The sequence below is a fragment of the Telopea speciosissima genome, chromosome 1 (assembly GCF_018873765.1).
Source record: "Telopea speciosissima isolate NSW1024214 ecotype Mountain lineage chromosome 1, Tspe_v1, whole genome shotgun sequence".
NCBI classification, from domain to species: domain Eukaryota; kingdom Viridiplantae; phylum Streptophyta; class Magnoliopsida; order Proteales; family Proteaceae; genus Telopea; species Telopea speciosissima.
The window spans coordinates 44,732,803-44,757,661 of record NC_057916.1 but is presented as its reverse complement, the minus strand read 5'-3'; the positions used below and the strand labels follow the sequence as shown (position 1 = coordinate 44,757,661).

At 41.3% G+C, this 24,859-nt stretch overlaps 1 non-coding gene across 1 annotated transcript; it reads right to left on the bottom strand.

The window, feature by feature from the left end:
* Nucleotides 1-10,650: 10,650 nt before the first annotated feature.
* LOC122649321 lies at nt 10,651-10,757 on the bottom strand. Its single transcript, XR_006331280.1, has one exon. It is a non-coding gene; the product is annotated as a small nucleolar RNA R71 (small nucleolar RNA).
* Nucleotides 10,758-24,859: the final 14,102 nt, after the last annotated feature.

The following is a 24,859-nucleotide window of genomic DNA, read 5'->3' as shown; positions in this document are numbered from 1 at the left end:
TGTAAGAATCTTATGGTTTCTTTTGCCACTAAGTTAGCTTGTAATGCGCTATATTGGACGTTGTAACTTCTACTTTTTTTAATTTATTTTATTTTTTCCTGCCAAAATAAATTACATCTGACCGCAAATAAAGAAGAAGACAAGGGAAGAAAAAAATATCAACACCATTTGTCATGTGTGGAGATGTTTTCCCATGTCCAAATTCTCTGTCTTCCCTAATCATGTGACTCATTATGTCACACCCCAATTTCTTGACCATGGGAAAAAAGATGAGAATACCCCATATCCCAAATCATTCAACAGGATCGACATTCTTTGTTGTGTCATGTACACTGCCAGGCTTCTCATTCAATGAATAAGAAGAAATCAGAGTTATGGCAGAAGAATATATACATAATGATTACAATTAATTAGGAGTTCTATGTGATATCTTATAAGTAAATTAAATAGTTTAACTCAAATATCTCAAGTCACATTTATAACCCCAGTACTAAAATCATATAATAGTAAAAGAAGAAAAGTCAAGTAACAATGCCATTATTACATTCATCCTTGAATCCACAAGTACGAGGTATCCAAATCAAGTTCGAACCACCAACTCAAACTAGAAACCCTCCTGAGTGCAATCGTCACAAAGATAATCCGACATTGGCTCTACATTCGGCTGAGCACCCCAAGCCACATAATCCTCACCCGAGGGCACCATCGAATCACCTCCAATAGTATCAGCAACCCCTGTATCCATATCTAAAAAAAAAGGTTCCCGAGGGATGAGCTTACAAAGTCCAGCGAGCGATTGAACCAATCGCAGTACATAAAATAAATACAACATCAATGCATGCTAAAATACGCTCACCACACTTGATGCATGAATGTCCTTAATCGATACCATTCCCCCTAACAATGAGACTCTAAGTCAGGTCAAGTACAACAGTAACACAGGGAGCATCATCGGCTAACGATACCATAAATGGATGGCAAATAACGGTGCCATAAACGGATGATAATAACGGTGCCATAAACGGATGACAATAATGGTGCCATAAATGGATGACAAATAACGGTGTCAAAATGGATGGTATTTTGACCATGTCAACCCCATGTTACCTAGGAAACCCACGAGATTAGACTCGCTCACAGAGATTTTCTGTGAGCCCCTAATACAAACCCCGTCCTGGCGTCACCGAAGTACGGTGATGACTTCACGGTGGGCTACCCCAAAATACGGTCGGCACCCATGGGTTTGCCCTACACCTACACCCCTATCGGAAGGGTTGTAGTACTGGGTTCATCCCCTCCTAGCCAACTAACAACCATAGAATGCAATGATAATGATTACAATTCCACACATTATGAGTGTAATCCGGAGGTTGAGTTCGTAGTGCCTAATTCGGAGGTCCCTACCTTCTCATTCCCCGACTTACATCCACACCAAAGTAGCAATACGGCAAGTGTGATACTGAGATAACAGTCGGTCGGTCACACCTGAATTAATTTCACAATCCATCATAATAAAGAATCATAAATAAAGCATTTTATAATCTACACCCCCCATAATAACATGATCAATATGTAAAGTCCATAACCCTTCACACGTGAATAAACCCGCCCCCATTTAGTACACATAACATAGGAGAGTTAGTCATGCTTATGATACGTAATTAATTCAACATGCACAACTAACCGGATGCCTAATGAGAAACACTCCATAAAATAGTTCAAGTGTTCAATCCACCCACTTCATTGAAGTGTAGGTAATCTTATCTTCTATGTAGTGTATGGTCCTCCTGTATGCGTACGCTAGCTAGAATGTCATCATACAAGTATACAGTAGGTGAGAGAGTGTCAGGGTCTAAGGTCCGGAGTCAAAAACTCCAATTCAGTACCAATTTGGCCTAGGCGGATCATGCACCTGGCGGACTGTGTAGGTAGTGTGGCCTTTAAATAAAATCAACAAGCTGTGCTTAATTTTACCTAGGCGGACAGCTGTATCATCCGCCAGAGCCTGAAAGTGCAGGAAATGGCTTGGATTGATTCCAAACCCTGGTTAATGGCCAAGGGATCGGTTGGGACCTATGGGTTAATGTATTAGGCCTCCAACTGAGCCATTAAACATGTACATTGGGTCCTAATTAGGTCCTAAGGCATGGATTGTGTGTTCAGTGCTCAAAACCTCAAAATGAAGGTCTATAAAAGGGGGTTTCATGGCATCTCAGCCAAAGGCAAGGGAATGGGGTGTTCAAGGGTTCCAAATGGTGCTCTAGGCATCCAATTAGGTGAATAAACTAATTAGAAATAGAAGCCCTATGGTTTGGTAGGAGATTGGATGGACTCCAACATCAAGAATCCTCAAATTGGAGGTTCTTCAAGAGGGTTTCATGGCAATTAAGCCATGGGGCTGAGGATGGGTGATTCTAGGTCAATAGTTGATGTCTTTAACATCAAATAGAAGGGATAAAGCTTTTATAGAAAGAAGCCCCATTATATGAACTAATATTGATCATTAACTCATCTAAACCTAAGAGAAAGCAATAGAAATAGAGAGGGAAAGGGTTGCTTATAATGGGGAATCAATGGAACAGCAGAGGGGAGGTGTTCTTGAGCTTGGAGTGGCTCAATCTTCTTCTCCTCCACGAGCTCCAAGGTTGGAATGGATTCCAATGGTGCTGGAAAGAAGGTAGAGCTCACACATGGTGCAAAGATGGATTTGGGACAGTAAGGGGGTGATCTTCTCCCTTCTTCTTTCTTCTTTCTCCTTCTTCTTCCTCCTTCTCTCTTTCCTTCTTGCTTCCCACGTTCTCTCTCTTCTCTCTAGTATTAGAGATGGGAGAAATGAGAGGGGACTGTGGTTTCCACCTATTATGAGAAGGATTCAAAGGTGTGTTTGGTTGGGGGTTAATTTGAGGCTTGAAATGGGGTTTAAAACAATAGAATCCAAATAGGTCTTAGGTCTATGGTCTTAGGGTTTAGTTAGGTCATATGGACCACAAATAATGTAAAATAACTAAGGGTTAAGCCCTGGGTCAAGGCAAGATGAAACTAGACCAAAATAACATCATTTTCGTACTTGGCGGATGATGAATTGGTGGACTTTGTGCATCGTCCGCCGGTTTCCCAGGCATGAGCCGCCGAGTCAAAATACATCAGACCTCTGCCCACTCTTTTGGCCATAACTTGATTGATACATAACAAAATGATGCGATTCGAAATGCGTTGTAAACTAGACTTAAAGGGATACATTTTTTATGAAGAAATCATTGATTGAATCAGAAGAAAAGGACCTCAAAATTGGGTTCAAAAATGATTGTAGTGCGTTAACAGCAGAATAGAATTTGAATCGACTCTGATGATCTTATCTACTTCGAGGATGTTAGGGTAACGGTTTAAAAGGGGTTCTAATTGGGTTATTATACATGTAGGGAGGACACGTAAGAGTATCGATAATACACATAGAAGCCAAGGCAATGATCAGGAACCAAATCATGTAAAATGAGCAAACAACATGGTACAAGGTCTAAGTCTAAAGCTTGCCTAGTCAAGGTCTTCCTTTTAGACTTCAAAGGGCTGTATAAGCTACGCAACAGCACATACACAAGTATTATTAGTACGAGTTGGGTGGGACACGGGTGTAACAATCCCCACACCTTATAAGAATTTCGTCCTCAAAATTGGCTTATCGAATGGGTTGAAGAGTTATGGGAACATCGCCCGCAATCCGACCTCAAATCCCCGAGACACTTCCTTGTCGAAAAGACTATCCCAAAGTACCTTCACCTAGGTAAAGGGGTGGTTGCGACGGTGGAGTTACCTTTGGTTCAAGATCTTGGCTGGTTGCTTCGCCAAAGTTAAGTTGGCAGTAAGTTCGAACTGTTCTTGAGTTATGATACGAGTTAGGTCTAGATGGTACATGGATGATATCGCAGACACTTGCCAATGATGGGATAGTATCAAACTACATGCCTCCTACTCACTGTACGCCAAAACCTCATATGACTAAAAGAATCTCTGGCTCAACTTTCCTTTCTCTCCACACCTCAACACCCCGTCGGGGGTAAAACTCGACAAAGAATTACATGGTCTCCAATTGTAAACTCTAAATCCTTATGCCAGACATCGACGTAACTCTTCTGTCTTGACTAAGCCACCTTGATACGGCTCCTTATCAAATCTACCTTCATCATGATGCCTTGGGTCATCTCAGGACCCAATAAATGCCGATCACCGGTCTCATCCCAATTTACTTCTTTAGGAGGATGGACGTGTCAAACCCTGTTCCTGACTGGTTAGATTTTTGATTGAAGGGCAGGAACCCCTGATCAGGAGACCAGGATCACTGTGGAGCATTACTCCACTCAATGAGATCAACAAGAATACTTTGAACAGGTTTCCCAATATACCTGTTAGAAGATGGATAGCAGACCCCTGCAACTGTGCAGCTCACAACTTGATATATGGTTTGGATCCCAATTAATCTCTCTCCTCCTTATAATGGTGGGACCCACCTTAGTAAAAGTGTGTAAAATCCCCTATGGGGCATGTGGGGACAATACCCTGACCAAGGTTCAAACCCCTGTGCAAGCCCATTGAATTTCAGCTTGCTGGAATTCTCTAGACGATGGCACTGGGCGATGCAGCAAGGCTTAGCGACATCGCCCAATGGCTGTTTTTGTATATTTTATTGATTTTTAATTATGGGGACCACCCCATATGGACATGGGTACCCTCCACTAATAGAGGGAAGTCTGAGGGACCACCTCATACCCTTGGTTCACTGTGGACCCTACCAGTGTGCCCAGAATCAGTCAGAATCAGTTTAAAAACTGATATTTAAAAGAGGCCTTCACAAGCAAACATGCCTCAGTGAAGGGGGGGGTCTATAAATAAAAGGGGTCTAAGCTCATTTAGAGCTCTTATTTCCTGCTGAAACCGAGAAGAGAGAAAGAAGAGAGAAAGAAGAAGAAGAAGAAGAAGGAGAAGGAAGAAGGAAGAAGAGGGGGGGGGGAACCTGCTGCTGCCCTGCACTTAGCTTGGAATTGAGACCACCCAGCCCTGTGCAGGTATAACAGCCATGCTCAGACCTGCTGTCCCCATTTCTTTCTTGTTTTGTTCTATTTCTGATCCCTAGGCAGCCCTGTACAGCTAGGGTTTGCCCAGAGCAGCTCCAGATCTACCATGTAGACCTTGTGCATGGAAGATCTGAGATTTACACGTATTTTTGGAAGTCTGATTTGCTGTTCTTGTGAGCCAAATTTGGTTGTGCTCTACTGCACTGCCCAGATTTGCTCCTGTTAAGCTGATTAGAGTCCTGGGTATAAGCCAAGGCTGTAGAGACCAAACCCTAGGTGGTTACAGCTTTGAACCGTTGTTTTTCAGGCATTTCCAACCCTGCATGTGGCTGAAATCAGATTCCCAAGCTTGGCAAAACCCTATGACACTATTTACTGGGACTGCTTGGGTGGCCATTGTCAGCCTGAGGGTGGGTCTGATAAGGGATCCACTTGGATCAAAATGAAGGCCATCCCTGGGGCTACCTAACCCCCCTGACATGCAGAGGATCAAGATTAAGCTCAACCCATGAGGCCCAACCTTGGGAACTCAACCCAGCATCGATTTGCAGCCTCTGGGGGATGCAGACATCGCTCAGAGCCAATGCCCAGTGAAGGGAAAATGGATTGATTGGTGGACAAACCTGGGAGATCTCACCCACTGACCCCTGGACACTGTGGGAAGGTTGGAAAATTACCAAAAAGCCCTTCCCCACATCTGCCCTTGATTGGAAAATGCTTTGGAACCCAAATGGGACCCGCAAGTGAAAGATACCCTGCTGTGCTTGGTCCTGCAGTACAGGCAAGCTGTGGACAGCACCGTGAACCTAATCTAACCTAGGGTCAGGTACAACCATTGAAATGACTATTTTACCCTTTGTGTCATTGACACTGGTTGAGGCACCGAGACATGAGCCTAAGGCCCAGTGCAAGCCCTGTGATCCCAAATAAGTACCAACCAAGTACCGGGTCAACCCAGTAAGATTAGGTTAACCCTAGGAGTACCAGTGATAGACTAAAACCCTAATATAATAACTTTTGATTTACATCTAGGAATTGATCCTGTGCTCAAGGACAACAATCAGACTGCTGTTGGAACTGAGTTTGCTAACGAGTATCTAGAACCCAACTCAGGTGAGTGAATAATACTATCATATATGCATGTGTAATTATGATGCTATGCTGGCTAATAAGAATTGAATTATATATGCTGTGTTATTTACTTCTGTTTCAAATTACTCAACTCACTGCATAATGACTGTCTGTTGATCAACACTATGAGTTCTTATGTGATGATTGTGATTGTTAGACTAGATGCCATAGTCGGCTTGGAAATGAGGCCTGTGGTAGCCCGTAGAATGGGATGCGGTTGACACCACCTGACTCATACGATGTCATATAGACATGGGGATAGAGTTTCATCACCCGTTCTACATACCATTGCCAACAGGGGTTTAGGTGTTGGATCCTTGTGGGGGCGACCATCAGAAAATGAGAAAAGAGAAAAAAGAAAAAAGAGATGAATAGAACACCAGAATGGTACATGAATGAAAGAACACCAGAATGGTGATATTGAGCTATATGCCGAGCTGTAAGCCAGAAAGAAAAAGAAAAGAGAAAAGAAATGGATTGTCCCACAGATTAATCACAGAGGGCTGGTCGGGCTGACCTTAGTGACTGATGCGGGAGCTGACTGGTCCTCTCCAACAACTCAATGGGGATATCGTGGGAAGGGATTAGAACCCCACATCAGGGATACATGTATTGGGGATTGTAGTAGTACTAACGTGACTTAGTTGTATTGTTAGGTGGCTAATAATAAACTAGACTTGCATATCATGTAGGATCATATGAACTGTGAATTGTGATTGCATATGCATGCATGATGATGTTATTTGCTCACAAGCTCGGTGGGGCTCACACTCTATTATACATTGTTTTTCTTAGATGATTTTGCAAATAGATGCCAGTGTGGCCTGGAGGGTCATATCGAGGAGGAGAATCCTTGTTATTACGATGATGTTGGTGTGGACCCCGATGGAGGCCATACCGATTCTGCATACTTTCTCGGTGGTCATTGATGAAGACTGTTGAGAAGTGCTTCTAATGCTTTTTATTTTGGGGACTCCTTTTTGTTCTTGCTAGGAGTTCATCCCCGTTCCGACTGTGGATTAGTTGTAGTTTCTGTTTACTTCTTTTTTGAGTATGCTCACCCTGTATATGTCTATGTATGTAGTTCTATTCATATCAGCTTTGTACTTATGCTTCTGGGTTGGTGGGGAATGTACCAAAACAATCTTTCTTATGTATATATTATCATCAATTCCCCATATCGCTATGCTTCCTTTATTATTGAAATTGTAGTTTGTCTGCAGCACTCTGATCTTACTTATGGTAATAAGATGAATGTGGATCCGTGAATGTAAGCATTGCTTCTAGATCCGTGGGATTTGGCAGATGGCCATTATGCAATTCGGGTCACCTACCCAATCCTCCTAAGGGGTGGTTTGGGGTGTGACAGGAAGAATGGTTGACCCGTCCACGACACACCCGAGGAGGTTCCTCAAGTATCCCAGGGTATGGTACTCAAGTACTTAATCAATTCCAATTAATCCAGGACTTTCTCCAGTACACTTCACATGGATCTCAGGTGAAGTTACCTACCATCACTTACCCGAAAGGGCTTCGGGTACTCCCTATGGTCTTCTTCCCATCACCACATGTACATAAGGAGTTGTCTACTTCCAATCGACCTCTTGACTATAACATCTCACGAATCACTGGTGTCAACAGTCACCGGGGCAATACCCACTGTGAAAGCTCAAATTAGCCCCGGATTTTGGGTACGGGTGTAACATTCCCCATACCTTATAAGAAATTTCATCCCCAAAATTTGGCGTTTGCAAAGCTTCGGATAGGTGGGGATTCTTACTCAAAAAAAAAAAAAAAAAAATAGCTTGGCTACCTGGTTTGGGCCGGACAATCTTGATCCCATTATGCATGTGGCCCACATCAAATTCAAGCTCAATTTGGTTTGACGTGATAGAAAACTCTTGATCCTTGAACTTCGAACTTGTACTTCTAAAATTTAAAGGTCCAAACCCACATGAGCATCTAACCTATCAAACTAAGGCGAATTGAAAGGAATAAAAATGCAGCCACACATACTAACCACATAAAAAGAAATAAGGGAATAAAAATGCATCCATAAACCACGACCATATAAAATTAAAATAAAAGAAATAGAGGGGGAAGAAGAAGAAGATAGAGAGAGATAGAGGAGATAGAGAATGAGATTGAGAGTTTAGATAGTAAAACCTGGATGTGCTTGCATGAATGTTATTGAAAAGCTTGAATACTTGCATAAACTTACCATGGCCTCCTCTTCTAAATCTTCAAGTCTTGTCATCAACTTAAGAACTTAGACTAGAAGGCTTAAAACCTAAACTACAATTAAGAAATTACAACCCAATTGAAGACTTAAATTGAAATTAAAGCATAAACTAAACCTATTATAACCATTAACTAAAAATCATAAAAGCAAACTAAAACTTAAAAAAGCCAAAAATCACAAATTAGAAGGAGAAGAAGAGAAGAAATTTCACTAAGTGAATGAGCAATTTTTACAAGAGAGGTAGGGGGTATTTATAGGTGGAAGAGAGGAGAAGAGAGAAGATGGAAGTGTAGGAGAAATACTCCCTAAGAAAAGAGAATATTCTCTTCTCTTTCTTCTTTTACAATGCCTTGAATCCTAAGAAAAAAGAAAAAAAAAAAAAAGAAAGAAGAAAAAGAGAAGATTGTTTACATAGACCTTCTATTTCTAGAAAAATAAACTTCCAATTCTAACAAGTGCTTCCTTTTCTTTGTAGATATCTTCTCCAAACAATAAAATCAAAGCATCTTTGATTTTTCAACCTTCCATAGATGAGAAAATATAAATCTATCCCAAGTAGAATTCCAGAAGTGCCCTTGAGAAGTTGGAGGAGAGAGAGAGAGTAAGGGTGATGACTAGGATTCCTTCAAGAATAAATAAAATACCCATTCTATCCTTCAGAAAACGTGGAGCATGGGGTGCTTATATAAGCCTCACCATTGTGTTCCTTCGAAAAATCACCCAAAATAGACCCAAATTTCATCCAATTCGGAGTTGGGGAGCCCAAGATATCTCAAGTTGAAGTTGGACTGTCCAGAGCCTTCCAGATGGAATCTTTTTGGTACAGTAAAGTAACTTCTGATAATTGTGTTAAGGCTCCTGGAATCCGAACTTCCGCTTCACTGTGTCCCCGTCCGACTGTCAATAATTATAAATAAACCCATGTACACCATTTTCACGCGTCATTACGAAAACGGCCATAACTTCTTCGTTTCAACTTGGAATCAAGTGTCGTTTGAACTGTTGCGAAGCTGACTCGATAGGCTATGTATCCATACTATTAACACCTTGAAAAAGCTTAAAAACATCTCCTTAGCATCATCTCCTCCATTTTTACAATAATTCACCTAAACTCTGAAAAGCACAAGAAAGCACAAAGTAACTTTGTCCAATGTGGTAAAATGTATGCTTTATGCCCTAAGATTTCACACATAAATGTGCTCATCAGATTCTCCCACACTTGAATGTTACTTGTCCTCAAGTAAAGCAAAAGATAAACTAACCTAGAATGTAAAAAAAATCCTAACTCACTTTCGTAGGAATCACGGTTGCACTTAGCATGTGCAACAGGCCTTTCAACCCCTAGGTTACCCCTAGTGGATGAGTTGTGTCTCGTGGATGTTTGCAGTGAATATACACCCAAAATTCAATAAATCAAAAAGAATGATGTAAATTTTTCTTATGGCATAAGCAAGATAGGGCACACAATCTCAAAGAAATACTCAACTAAAGATTAAGGAGCCAAAGGTTCCCCCACACTTGAATTTTATCACCCCACATCAATTCAAGTAACAAGCATGCATTAAGGTCAAGGGATCTCCTCATATTTTCTAAACACTACTCACCTTCAAGTAAACCACTCATAGCACTAATGGAACCAAAGACTTAGGCATTGAGTATTTTTTACCATACTTTCTTTTCCAGGCATTAAGGCAAAAGCTCTTTTTTTTTTTAAGTGTTTTATTTTTCTTTAATTTTTCTGAAGGAGACCTCATATCTGTTTAGGTAGCTAAGGTGTGGACTCGTGATTCAAGTAATCGTCTTATTAGAAGACCACCTTTTCTACCACCTTTAACCATGGGTGACCAACAACCCAAGACTCTTAAGGATAGGTTTTACCCCACCAGGGCTGCACAGCCTTCATGCATTAGTCTGCCTGTTGTTACAGGGAATAACTATGAACTCAAGACTAACTTCATCAGCATGCTACCCCATTTTCATGGGATGGCTAATGAGGATGCATATCTCTTCCTTCGGGAATTTTAGGAGGTCTATGTTCTAATTAAGGTCCAGAATTTGACTGATGATGCAGTTAGGCTTAGGTTTATACCCTTTGCCCTGAAAGACCAGGCCAAGAAGTAGCTCTATGGACTGCCAACAAACTCCATTAATACATGGGATGAGTTCACCATTGTCTTTTTGAGAAAATTATTCCCTCTTCACAAGACCAATAAACTTAAAAGTGACATCCTCCAGTTCAGGCAGAAACCACATGAGTCATTTTCTAAATTCATGGAAAGATTCAAGGACCTCCTCTTAGAATGCCCTCACCATGGTTTTGACTTGTGGCAACTATGCTAAATTATTTATGAGGGTATTGATTATCAGACCAAGCAACTTGTAGAGTCTATGTGTCCAACAGGCTTTACTTCGTTTTCTAAGGAGAATGATGCATGGACATTCTTAACCAACTTGGCTGATAAGACTAGGGAATGGAAATCTTCCCAAGAGGCCGAAAGGACCACTAAGGGGTATCTCATTGAGGGTATGCCAGCCAAGGAGGCCAAACTTGATAGCCTAATAAAATGATTGGAGTCCATAGTTCTTAAAGAGTCTATACCAGTTAATCCGGTCAACTAGGTCAACCATGTGTCGGTATGCAGTTGGTGCCAAACCCCTGGACACCTTTCTGAGGAATGCCCCAACACCTTGGTGGACAATTCTAGCACTGAGAATGTAAGTGCTCTCTACCAAAATAACCCATATAGCAATACTTACAATCCAGGATGGAGAAATCACCCCAATTTCTCATGGAATCAAGGGAACTAAGCAGGTCCATCCAACTTTAACCATCAAGGCCAGGTTGGTGCCCAAAGGCCCAACTATGCACCACAAAGCCAAAGAATGTCTCCTAACCCCTTACCCCCTCGTCCTCATCCAGGACCTTCCATTAATTCTGCTAAGCCTCCTCTCCTTGCACCTTATCAGCAACCCCCAGGGTTTACCAATATAGGAGAGGCAACAAGACTGAATGAGATGGACAATAAGATAGCTCTTCTCATGACAAGCCACAATAACATGAAAAAACAACTCACCCAGCTTGTCATAATCCTGCATGAGAGGAAAACAGGGAAGTTACCAAGCCAGCCTGAGCCAAATCCTAGGCATCAGGTTCATATTCAGCAAGGTACCCAAGCTCCTCCAACCAATGTTGCACAAGGCCAATAGCACCAAGGGCCCTCCAGACAGGTAAATGTTGTTTATGGTTTAAGGAGTGGCCGTGAGTATCAATAGGCTAGTGCACCTCAGTCTTTACCATCTTATACTCCTGTTGACTCTCCCCCTTCTGAAGAGGCCATTGAAGTACCTACTGTTCCAGGTTCGTCTGATGAACCTAAATATATACCAGATGATTTGGTTGAGGAAACCAAAGAGGATTCTGTTGAGGACGTTAAAAAGACCAACCCTGAAAGAATTTATACCCCACCTGCCCCTTTCCCAAATAGGTTGGTTAGCAAGGGAATGATTGAGGATGTCCTGTTGAAGGTTGGAGAATTTATTTTTTCTATGAATTTTATTATTTTAGATACCCAACCCACTGCCAACTTCAAGGACCAAATCCCAATCATATTGGGTAGACCATTCCTAGCTACCAGTAATGCTTTAATCAATTGCAGGAATGGTCTCATGAAATTATCTTTTGGCAATACTTCTGTTGACTTTAATGTGTTTAGGTTGGGCAAGCAGCCTGATATGGATGACGAGGTGCATATGCTTCAAGGATTTTCCCATGATATTGATATGTTCTTTGAGATTGATTTTGATTGTGATTTCAAGAATGTATGCAGGAATTGGAGGGTATTGATGATACCCCCTTATCTGAGGTCTGGAGCATCCAACTACCTTTGGAGCCCCTTGGACCCCTATTTACTTCCATTCCCAACCTCTATTATTGAGTCCCTCACATTAGAGTTGAAAGCATTGCCCTCCAACCTCAAGTATGCCTTCTTAGGACATGATCATACTCTTTCTATTATTATTGCTTCTGATTTGACTTCTATTCAGGAAGAAGAGTTGATTAAGCTTCCAAAGGACCATAAGGAAGACATAGGTTGGACCATGCCTGACATCAAAGGTATTAGCCCCTCCATTGTTCAACATCATATACATCTGATGGAGAGTTCCAAACCTTTTAGGGAACCCCAAAGGAGGGCTAATCCTGTGATGAAAGAGGCAATCAAGAAAGAGATCCAAAAATGCTTGGATCATGGCATCATTTATCCTATTTCTGATAGCCAATGGGTGAGTCCTGTGTAGGTTGTGCCTAAGAAAGGAGGAGTCACTGTAGTTGAGAATGTCAATAATGAGTTTATTCCAGCCCGTATCCAAACGAGATGGAGAGTGTGCATTGACTATAGGAAATTAAATACGGCAACTTGGAAGGACCACTTCCCCTTGCCTTTTATTGATCAGATGTTAGAGAGACTAGCTGGCCATGAATATTATTATTTTCTTGATGGTTATGTAGGCTATAACCAAATTCCTATTGCTCTAGAGGACCAACACAAGACCACTTTCACATGCCCTTATGGAACCTTTGCTTACCGGCGTATGCCTTTTGGGCTTTGCAATGCCCCTGCTACATTCCAAAGGTGCATGATGAGTATCTTTTCTGATATGGTAGAGCACTTCCTAGAGGTGTTTATGGATGATTTTTCTATTCACGGCTCTACTTTTTCTAATTGCTTGCATCATCTCTCTTTGGTTCTTAAAAGATGCATAGAAAAGAACTTGGTCCTGAATTAGGAGAAGTGTCACTTCATGGTAAAGCAAGGTATAGTTCTTGGTCACATTGTGTCCAAAGAAGGGATCAAGGTTGATAGATCTAAGGTGGACCTTATTGCCAATTTATAACCACCCAAGAGTGTGAAGGACATTAGATCTTTTCTTAGCCATGCAGGCTTTTACAGGAGATTTATCAAGGACTTTAGCCAGATAGCTAAACCTCTTACTTCTCTTTTGGCAAAGGACTGCCCATTTGATTTCTCTTCTGAGTGTCATGATAGTTTTAAACAATTGAAAAGAGCTTTGACCTCAGCCCCTATTATTCAAGCTCCAACTTGGACAGTTTCATTTGAGCTTATGTGTGATGCCTCTGATTTTGCTATAGGGGTTGTTCTTGGGCAAAGAATCAACAAATTGCCCCATGTGATTTATTATGCAAGTAGGACTCTTAATGATGCACAACTTAATTATACCACCACTGAGAAAGAATTTTTAGCTGTTGTGTTTGCTTTAGAGAAGTTTAGGTCCTACTTGGTTGGATCACATGTGATTGTTTATACTGACCATGCAGCTATCAAATATCTTGTGCAGAAGAAAGATGCCAAGGCTCGTCTCACTAGGTGGATCCTTTTGTTACAAGAATTTGATCTTGGAATTAGGGATAAGAAAGGGTGTGAAAATTTGGTTGCAGACCATCTATCCCGGCTGCCTAATTCTTTGACTGTTGATTCTCCAGTCAACAATAATTTTTCTGATGAGTATCTGATGGCAGTGTCTAGTGAACCTTGGTTTGTTGACATTGTTAATTATCTGGTTACGGGTGTGACACCTGCACATTGGTCCACCCAAGATAAGAATTATTTATTTTCACAAGTTAAGTATTTCTTTTGGGATGATCCTTATCTTTTTAAGACCTGCCCGGATCAAGTAATCAGGAGATGTGTCCCTGATCATGAGCAACAATCTGTCTTATCTTTTTGCCATGATCAGGCTTGTGGAGGCCATTTTGGGCCTAATAAGACTGCGGCCAAAGTTTTACGGTGTGGATTTTATTGGCCTAGTCTATTTAAAGACGCTTTTACTTATTGCAGGGCATGTTCTTCATGCCAATCCTTAGGGCATCTTACTAAGAGAAATATGATGCCCCTCAACCCAATTCTGGTGGTTGAGGTGTTTGATGTATGGGGTATTGATTTCATGGGGCCTTTCCCTAACTCTTTTGGTAACTTATACATATTACTTGTTGTGGACTATGTGTCCAAATGAATTGAGGTAGTTGCTTGTAAGACCAATGACCACAAGGTGGTTGTGAAATTTCTGAAGGAAAACATCTTCTCCCATTTTGGTACTCCCTGGGCTATCATTAGTGATCGGGGAAAGCATTTTTGTAATCTGCCTTTTGAGGCCCTCATGAAAAAGTATGGTGTCGTCCATAAGTTAGCCACACCCTACCATCCCCAGACCAGTGGCTAGACTGAGGTTTCAAATAGGCAGATCAAGTAAATTCTTGAGAAAACCATCAACCCGAACCGCAAGGATTGGTCTAACCGGTTGGTAGATGCATTGTGGGCCCATAGGACAGCCTTCAAGACCGATCTTGGTCAATCTCCGTACCGTCTGGTGTATGGAAAGGCATGTCACTTACCTGTAGAGATTGAGCACAAGGCCTTTTGGGCTATCAAGAAGCTTAACTTTGACCTACCCACTGCAGGTGCCCATAGGAAACTCCAACTATCTGAGTTGGAAGAGCTTAGGAATGAGGCATATGAGAATGCCCGGATTTACAAGGAAAAAATCAAGGCTTTCCATGATAGGCACATTTTGAGAAAATCTTTTGAGGTAGGCCAGAAAGTTTTGTTGTACAATTCTCACTTGCATATCTTTTCAGGTAAGCTGCGTTCTAGATGGGATGGCCCCTATATTGTTCAAAAAGTTTATCCTCATGGCACTGTTGAAGTCCTCAATCTAAGTACAGGAGCTACTTTCAAGGTCAATGGCCAAAGATTGAAGCCGTACATAGAGATGCCTACTCCAGTTGAAGAAGAGGTCATGGATCTCCATGAGCCTCTTTACCTTGACCCCTGATATCCTGGTGTGTCTCCCCTCCCTAGTCCTTATTCTTTCTTTTTTGCATGCATTGAGGACACTGCATGAATTAAGTGTGGGGGGGTATGTTGGACTTTAATTGTGAATTTTGATTGTGGCGATAATTTTTGGTTATGTGCATAAGTCTCTTTGATTTGCAAAGCGAGAGTGAGAGGGAATTAGGTGCCCTCTTAGCATGCGAAATAATAAAAAAATCCCTTTTCAAGGATGGTAGTTGGTTTGTATCCGGTGATGGGAATTGAGTTTAAAAATATGAGTGCTACTTCATGTGATGGTTAGATTTCTCTATGTGTTTATGGACCCCTTTGATCTTTTGGCTAGTAGTTGAGACCAATTTGTTTGTGGCAAGGCATGAAAGTGAAAGTGAATGAAAAAAAAAAAAAGAGAGAGAGAAACAGAAAGAAAAGTGGAATTCCTTGGGACTAGACAGGGCACTGTGCCTCATGAAACAGGGTGACTTGATCAAAATTCCTTGCAAGAAAACTCAAAAAAAAAAAAAAAAAACTCTTGCATCAATGTCTCAATGTCTTATGGATACATGCAAAAAGCAAAGCTACCAAGTATTTGGACCCCTTTGATCTTTTGGCTAGTAGTTGAGACCAATTTGTTTGTGGCAAGGCATGAAAGTGAAAGTGAATGAAAAAAAAAAAAAGAGAGAGAGAAACAGAAGAAAAGTGGAATTCCTTGGGACTAGACAGGCCTGTGCCTCATGAAACAGGGTGACTTGATCAAAATTCCTTGCAAGAAAACTCAAAAAAAAAAAAAAAACTCTTGCATCAATGTCTCAATGTCTTATGGATACATGCAAAAAGCAAAGCTACCAAGTATTTGGGTGTCTGGTGTATGCCCCACCATGTCATTCAAAGAACAGTAGTAGAGTAGAAAAAGAGTTTGTTGTTGAGAAAGAAAAAAAAAAAAAAAAAAAAAAAAAAAGAGCTTTTGCCTTAATGCCTGGAAAAGAAAGTATGGTACAAAATACTCAATGCCTAAGTCTTTGGTTCCATCAGTGCTATGAGTGGTTTACTTGAAGGTGAGTAGTGTTTAGAAAATATGAGGAGATCCCTTGACCTTGATGCATGCTTGTTACTTGAATTGATGTGGGGTGATAAAATTCAAGTGTGGGGAACCTTTGGCTCCTTAATCTTTAGTTGAGTATTTCTTTGAGATTGTGTGCCCTATCTTACTTATGCCATGAGAAAAATTTACATCATTCTTTTTGATTTATTGAATTTTGGGTGTATATTCACTGCAAACACCCACGAGACACAACTCATCCACTAGGGGTAACCTAGGGGTTGAAAGGCTTGTTGCACATGCTAAGTGCAACCGTGATTCCTACGAAAGTGAGTTAGGATTTTTTTTTGCATTCTAGATTAGTTTATCTTTTGCTTTACTTGAGAACAAGTAAAGTTCAAGTGTGGGGGAATCTGATGAGCACATTTATGTGTGAAATCCTAGAGCATAAAACATATATTTTACCACATTGAACAGAGTTACTCGGTGCTTTCTTGTGCTTTTCAGGGTTTAGGTGAATTATTGTGAAAATGGAGGAGATGATGCTAAGGAGATGTTTTTAAGCTTTTTCGAGGTGTTAATAGTAGGGATGTATAGCCCATCGAGTCAGCTTCGCAACGGTTCAAACGACACTTGATTCCGAGTTGAAACGAAGAAGTTATGGCCGTTTTCGTAACGACACGCGAAAATGGTGTACAGGGGTTTATTTATAATTATTGACAGTCGGACGGGGACACAGTGAAGCGGAAGTTCGGATTCCAGGGGCCTTAAGAAAATTATCAGAAGTTACTTTACTGTACCCGAAAGATTCCATTTGGAAAGCTCTGGACAGTCCAACTTCAACTTGAGATATCTTGGGCTCCCCAACTCCGAATTGGACGAAATTTGGGTCTATTTTGGGTGATTTTTTGCAAGGAACACAATGGTGAGGCCTATATAAGCACCCCATGCTCTACGTTTTCTGAAAGATAGAATGGGTATTTTATTTATTCTTGAAGGAATCCTAGTCATCACCCTTACTCTCTCTCTCCTCCAACTTCTCAAGGGCACTTCTGAAATTCTACTTGGGATAGATTTATATTTTCTCATCTATGAAAGGTTGAAAAATCAAAGATGCTTTGATTTTATTGCTTGGAGAAGATATCTACAAAGAAAAGGAAGCACTTGTTAGAATTGGAAGTTTATTTTTCTAGAAATAGAAGGTCTATGTAAATAATCTTCTCTTCTTCTTTAATTTAAGTAACAAAATTCTAAATTATAAGTACCTATATCTAGCAAGCGAGTCTCTACAGCTGCCAACTAGTGTCAACAGTCTACACGTAAAGGTCTGCTATATCACTCCTAACTGCGTCAACTAGGGTCAGGTAAATGGCTCGACCCCCGGGTCCACTGGTATCTGCAAGCGCTAAGAAAACTACTAATTGGTTCTTAGCACGAGCCTGAATCTCTCGTATCCAGATCAGTTTCCTCCTTAGTTGCCTAATGTATCGCATGTTGCTGGGGTATCCAAGCCCAAACAACGCAATAGGGTCCTGCCAGGGAAAAGTACTAAGTGTCAGGCCACTATGGTCACGTAATCATAAGAATTAGGCACAGTACTATAGGTAAATTAGGTGGCATGAGCAGGAAGTAAATAGGTCAGCTCGAGGTTGCACAAGGTGTCCTAGTACCTACGGAATCCAAATTCCTCCCAATAGCCTAATGGATCCTATTCCTGGTTGAACTAGGTTATAGGTGTGGTAGGATCTACGCTCCCTAAAACTCCATAATTACATAATACAACGTACCTACATACCTATGTACGAGTTTGCATAACCTCATTCCACCACGGTTCGTACACACATGGCAATAGGCACATAATATTTAGTATTAAAGTACACTCTATCATTATATATATATATTTTATATACACATATTTATTCCTAACCAAATAAAAGAAGAATTTTAAATTTCCTTGCATCTTACCTCAATAGGTTACCCACAGTGATGACCTATAGTTGCCCTGTTTAGCCAATTAAGAATTATTATTTAATTAATTATATTATTATATAATAATTAATTTTTTTTACTCATATATTTATTAAATTAATGTTTTTAGGTCTATTATGCTATTCTTAGGTGCCCATAACCATTTACAGCAAAATCTGCAGGAAATCATTCTCTGGGCGATATCTTTGGGCATTAGGCTGCATCGCCCAGAGAATTGGGGCCCAATCTATATCAGTCCAAAATATGCCATTTTCACCTCATTTATTCTCTACAGCCTTCCAAATACCTAGGGCAGTGCTCCAAGGCCTAGTATGACCTCTTCCACACCAAATCCACCTATTTTCACGGGTCCTCCGCACTCCTATGCAATCTAGGGTAAGTTTCTTTAGATTTTTCTCTTGTTTTGGACTGCTGTCCACGATTTTTCTCTCCTTGGCTTGGATTTTACAAATTTCTCTTGCCCTAACTTCTTTTATCTTTCCTTTTTTACAGTACCATGTCCACGAGACATAGCATGGTAAGGAAATCCGTGGCACGCAAGAGGCTGCAGCCCGATGCTGAGCCTTCTTCGTCCTCTTCTATGCCACCCACCTCACCAAGAGAGGATTCTTCCTCAGAGAAGCTAGAATTCGACCGATTCTGGTTTTCTAGGTATGAATACTCCAGAGATTGTTTCAAGTTTAAGGATAAAAGCATTGTGAATGGAAGGATGGTACAAGTGGATGACTTTCACCAACACAGTCTGCATTCTAGGTTTAACACCCTAGGTAGGGCATCCATGTTGTCGCCCACCGAACCATGTTACCCGAACTTGGTTCGGTATTTCTACTGTAACCTAGTGCCATTTGGGGCATGGGAGTTTGGGTTGGAGAGTAAAGTGAAGGGGTGGATATTAGTCTTACTATTGTCACGTTGGCAGGGATCCGTCGGCTGCCTGACTCAGGCGAGAGGTGTTACTACAAGCCCAGGATAGATATCTCAGACATGTTTTCCTTGGAGACCAGGGGGAGGGTCTTCAAGGCCTTGACTGGTTCGGAGAGGGTCCCTAAGTTCGAGGTGGAATATAAGCCTAGTGCTTGGATTATTAGTAGATGCATTTCGTATACATATACCCGAATGGCAGGAACAGGGGTAGCATTTCTATGCTGAGGGCCTACATCGCCTACTGTCTTGTGGAAGCTGGGAAGGGGGGGTCCAGTGATCAACCTCCCATATCTACTACTGCGGGCCATGTTGTACCATGCTCAGCTCTAATACGAAGCTCTGTCACACCCCAAACCACCCCCTAGGAGGATTAGGTAGGTGACCTGAATTGCATAACGACAATCCGCCAAATCCCAAGGATCTAGAAGCAGTTAATCCATTCACAGACACACATCCATAGTAATACCACATGTAAACCCAGAGTGCTGCAACAACTATATATACATTAATAAAAAGAAATGTAGTGGTATGGGAAAAGATGATATATACATAAGTAAGTTTGTTCTTTCCCCCACACATACCCACAACAGAATAGTAAGAACCAATATATACAATAGCTGAAATAAAAAAAAATATATACAGGGCGAGACAACTCGAGCCCTAAAAAGAAAGAAGAAAAACTCAAAGCAGAGACGGGGATAAACTCCTGACAAAGTCAAAAAGGAGTCCCCAAGAAAAAAAACATCAAGAGCACCCTTCATGGGTCATCTTCAATAACCACTGAGAACACTCGCATCAACGGCACGACCTCCGTCGGGATCCATACCAAGATCGTCATAACCACCATGGCTCTCCTCCGGATAATAAGCCTCCCTGCCACAGTGACATCGACTTGCAGAATCATCTAATAGAAAAAACATATATAACAAAGTGTGAGCCCCACTGTGCCCGTGAATGAAACATATCATCATGCACGCATATGCAACCACAATCCACATGATCCTACATGATATATAGGTCAGATTATTTATTCGCCACTTGTCAATACAACTAAGGCAGGTCAATACTACTACAATCCCCAGTACATGTATCCCTGGTGTGGCCTTTTAACCCATTCCCACTATACACCCATTGAGTTGTCGGAGAGGACCGATCAGCTCCAACATGCTCTCCATGGTCAGCCTGACCAGCCCTTTGTGATTGACCTATGAGGTAACCGTCCCTTTTTCTCTTTTCTTTTCTTTTCTGGCTTAAAGCCCGGCATATAGCCCATATTCACATTTCTTTTCTTTTCTTTCCTTTTTCTCATATGTATATATGGTCGCTCTCACAGGCATCCAACACCTTAACCCCTGTTGGTAAGGGTACGTAGCACGGGTGATGAAACGCTAACCCCATATCTATATGGCATCATATAAGTCAGGCGGTGTCAACCGTATCCCATTCTATGGGCTACCACAAGCCTCATTTCCAAGCCGGCTACAGCATCTAGTCTAGCATTCACAATTAGCATGGAATATTCAAACAGAGTTGTTCAACAGTCACACAGTGTTGCATTGTATTTATAAACTTGAATTAAACATGTATCATAATATTAATATTCATGAAAATTAGATTCAGCATATTATTCATGTTACACGTACATGCACAATGACATTCCACTCACCTTGGTCTGGTTCTACAAGTTCAGTCGCTGTTTCAGTCCCGACCGATGTCTGGCAGTGTACCTCGAGTGCGGGATCAAATCCTAAAGTATAAATTAGAAATATGTCATTTTATATTCCAAACTATTTTTGGGATGTCCTAGTGTTGATATAGGCTCACTGGTCTGACTCGGTGCTTAGTCTGACATCACTTGGAATTCTCTGGGTCTTGCATTGGGCTTTAGGCCTATGTCCCGGTGCATCATCCGGAGAATGTGCTTTAGGATCAGTATGGTATTTTACCATTGTAATACATGATTCTAGGTGACAACAGTCCCTAGGTCAGCAGTGATGTAGGACCAACACAGATAGGGTTTCCAAGCCCTGCGGGCCCCACTTGGGTACCCAAGGTACAAATAAATTTGGATAGATGTGAGGAGGGGTATTTTGGTCATTTACCACCTCATTACACTGTTTATAATCCATATGTGGAAGTCCCCAAAGTCAAATCTGCATATCAGCCATTTTAATTCTCTAGGTGATGTCTCTGGGTGTGTGTGCATCGCCCAATGCATCGCCCAGAGCCTGTTTAAAATGTGAACCGACTCATTTTCTTGGGTTTTGCACCATAGGTAGTGCCTTGATTGACCCTACATGCATATTAGGTCATGGTGGACCTCATGGGGAGTGGTTTGCAGTGGTCCACTCCTATCTTGACCTAGGCCCACCACTTGGTTGCCAAGAGCTGCCCAGACAGCCCAGTGAATAGTAACCCATCTGAGTTCCAGCTATTGGCCACAATTTGGGTTACATGCAAGGCTGATCCTAGGTAAAGTAGGGTGGTCTAGGGCTGCTACAACACAGGGCTATGCTGAAAGCAGCTTGTGTGCACAGATCCAAGCCCAGATTGCTTGTTCTTGGTGTAACAGTGCAGTGCGGTCTGGCATAGACATGGATTTTGGTCACAGGAACAAAACAGCAGCAAAAACATCATTTAAAAGCTCAGATCTTCCATGCATCATGTTTGCATGTTGGATCTGAGGCAGTACATGGCAGCCCCCAGGTGATCTGGGTTATCCATGACCAAAAATGCTTCTAAACAGCAGAGATCCATGGAGAAGAATAGTAAATAGTAGCAAGGCAATATACATAGGCATGGTTTTATACTTGGACTGAACTAGGGTGGCTGCTGGAGCTGAGCTTGGAAGCAAAGGTAAGCTCTTTCTTCTTTCTTCTCCTTCTCTTTCTCTCTTTTCTCTCTTCTTTTCTCTCCCACGGTTTCAGTAGTAAACTAAAGCTCTAAAACTAAGCTGGGGTCCTCTATTTATAGCCCAGCCTCAACTGAAGCCTGTTTGGCAGCTTAGGTCCCTTTCTAGAATGCATTCTTGAAACTGATTCACAGCCATTCTGGGTACTCTAGTGGGGTCCATAGGGGTCTAAGGGTATAAGGTGGTTCCCAAGACTCCCTTCAACCTATGGAGGGTACCATGGCTAGTATAGGTGGTCCCTACACATCTGTGGATTAAAATAACACTTTTTACCACTCTGGGCAATTCACTGGGTGATGTGTGCATCGCCCAGAGAATACAGCAAAGCTGTATCACTTTAGGCTTGCACAGGGGTTTGGCCCAGGGTTATGGCCTTACACCTACACCTCACCCAGGGTCAAATGCACCCATTTTTAGGTGTGGGCCCCATATTTTTAAGGAGGAGAGAGATTACCTAGAGTCCAAGCTATAAATGATGCAATGTGGAGTATAGTGGCATGGAGCTGCAATCCACCTTCTGGCATGTATGTAGGATATCATTTCCACTAGATTAGCTACTAGTGTAATGCTCCACAGAGTGCTTGGCGGATTGGCCAGGGGTTCCTGTCCTTCATTCAAATTCCCAGTCAATTAGGGGCAGGTTTAACATTGGCAGTCAACACTGCTTCTCCCTAATAACAAGCAGGCTTGCCAGCTATTAATAGCTTGAAGTTTAACATTTTGGTCAACGTCCTATTCTTACGTTCAGCTATGCCACTTGATTGAGGCGAGTAGGGAGCAGTAGTTTTAAGTATTATGCCCTGGGAGGCACAAAAGTCCTTGAACTCTGTCAATTTATATTCTCCTCCTCTATGACTTTTAAATCTCTTAATTTTTAAGTTCAACTGATTTTCTACTCGGTTCTTGAAAATTTTTACTTTTTTAAAAGCTTCATCCTTCGGTTTTAATAGATAAATATGACAATACCTAGAAAAAATCGTCTATAAAAGTGATGAAATACTTCCGACCACCTCTGGTAGTGAAACTTTTAAAATCACAAAGGTTAGAATGTATTAATTCAAGAAGTTGTGTGCTCCTAAAAATCAAACGAAAAGGTTTTCTAGTAATTTTAGTTTGAGCACATACTTCACATCTGTCAAATTTAATCGAAGTGTCTAATGAAAAATTATGAGTTTTTAGCAAGTTTAAGCAATTTTCTATAATTCACATGTCCTATGTAATGTAATATTTTAGAATCAAGCAAAGTGTGAATTCACCTAGAGGGGGGGTGAATAGGTGAACGTAGTAGAAGGTATAAATTTTTTACAGAAATATAAATGTTATCAATATAAAATAAGTAAATTACAAAGATAACACCGAGATTTATAATGGTTCGACCAAAACTTGCCCACATCTACTTCTCTCACCTTAGAGAGAATTCCACTAAAAGCAATCTTGAGAATGAGCTAGAGAACTCGTACAAATATTGATTAAGAGCAAGGGGACTCAAACAACCAACTAATCTTGATTTCGAGCAAGAGGACTCAAATTACTCTTGATTCCAAACATGAGGACTCAAACTACCATTAAAATAAAGGTACTAAAGAAAGAGTTACCTCAACCTTAGTAGGGTGTCTGTTGCCTTTCAACTTGAAGCTTAATGCTTAGTGAAGTGAAGTAGCATGTGAGAGAATATGCTTGAATGAATGCTTGAATTCTCACTAGAAGCTATTGCAATGTAGAGCTTGTATTGAAGGCTCTTAATGATGGTGATTAGTAGTAATTAGAGCTTAAACAAGTGACTATTTATAGGCTAGGTAGCTCTAATTAATTAGGAAACTGTCTTAAGATTGGATTGAATTAGACAGTCAAAATTTGGTATACCGATTCCTAATCTGGTATGCTGGTTCACCAAATTTCCTAAAAAGGTCTTTGTTTCAACGGTCAAAATCACAACGGTTATATCATGATCCGGTATACTAGATCATGATCTTGTATGCCAGTTCAGGGTGGAACACAACAAAACTTTGATCCGATATGCTAGATCATAATCCAGCACACACTGGAAGGCTACTGCAGGCATTTTCCTAAGATCATAACTGATCCGGTATACCGTTTAATGATCCAGTATGCCGGATCAGCTAATTTCTGCTGAAATAAGCTAAGTACTTTGATGGACTAACTTGGAGGTTTCCAAATGAGTTTGGTCACATAACTGTTGGTCAAACAACGGTCTAGGGATCAAACCATGGTTCCCTAGGGAGACCAAGATATTTATCATTAGGGTTTTGCACGCCCTGGGTTAGCCCATGGTGTCCCATGGGTGCCCCATTTTAATTTTTAGGGCTTCCCATGGTCGCCCATGGGAACCCTGGTGCATCCCTGTTAGGGTTTCTCCTTCCCTCATGTGTCCCATAAAATTTATTATCATAGTAGGGACGAAGAAACTCATCCCTAGTCCATCACATGGCAAGGGGGATCCATCCCTAACTCGAATGCACAGCGGAAAAGGTCGATTCGAGTTTCTTTCGCATCCCATAAATATTAATAATCAATGAATAGAAGGAATTAATAAAAAACTGCTAACCTGGTGAGCCTCAAGTGTTGCTCCTCCAATAGATAGTGGTTCTTCCTCCAGCGAGTGCTCCAAGCAAACAGATCTGAACCTCCAATGGTGCTACCAAGGTTCTACGCGCCAGTCCCAGATGCCTTCAAACTCCTCAGCATAGATCT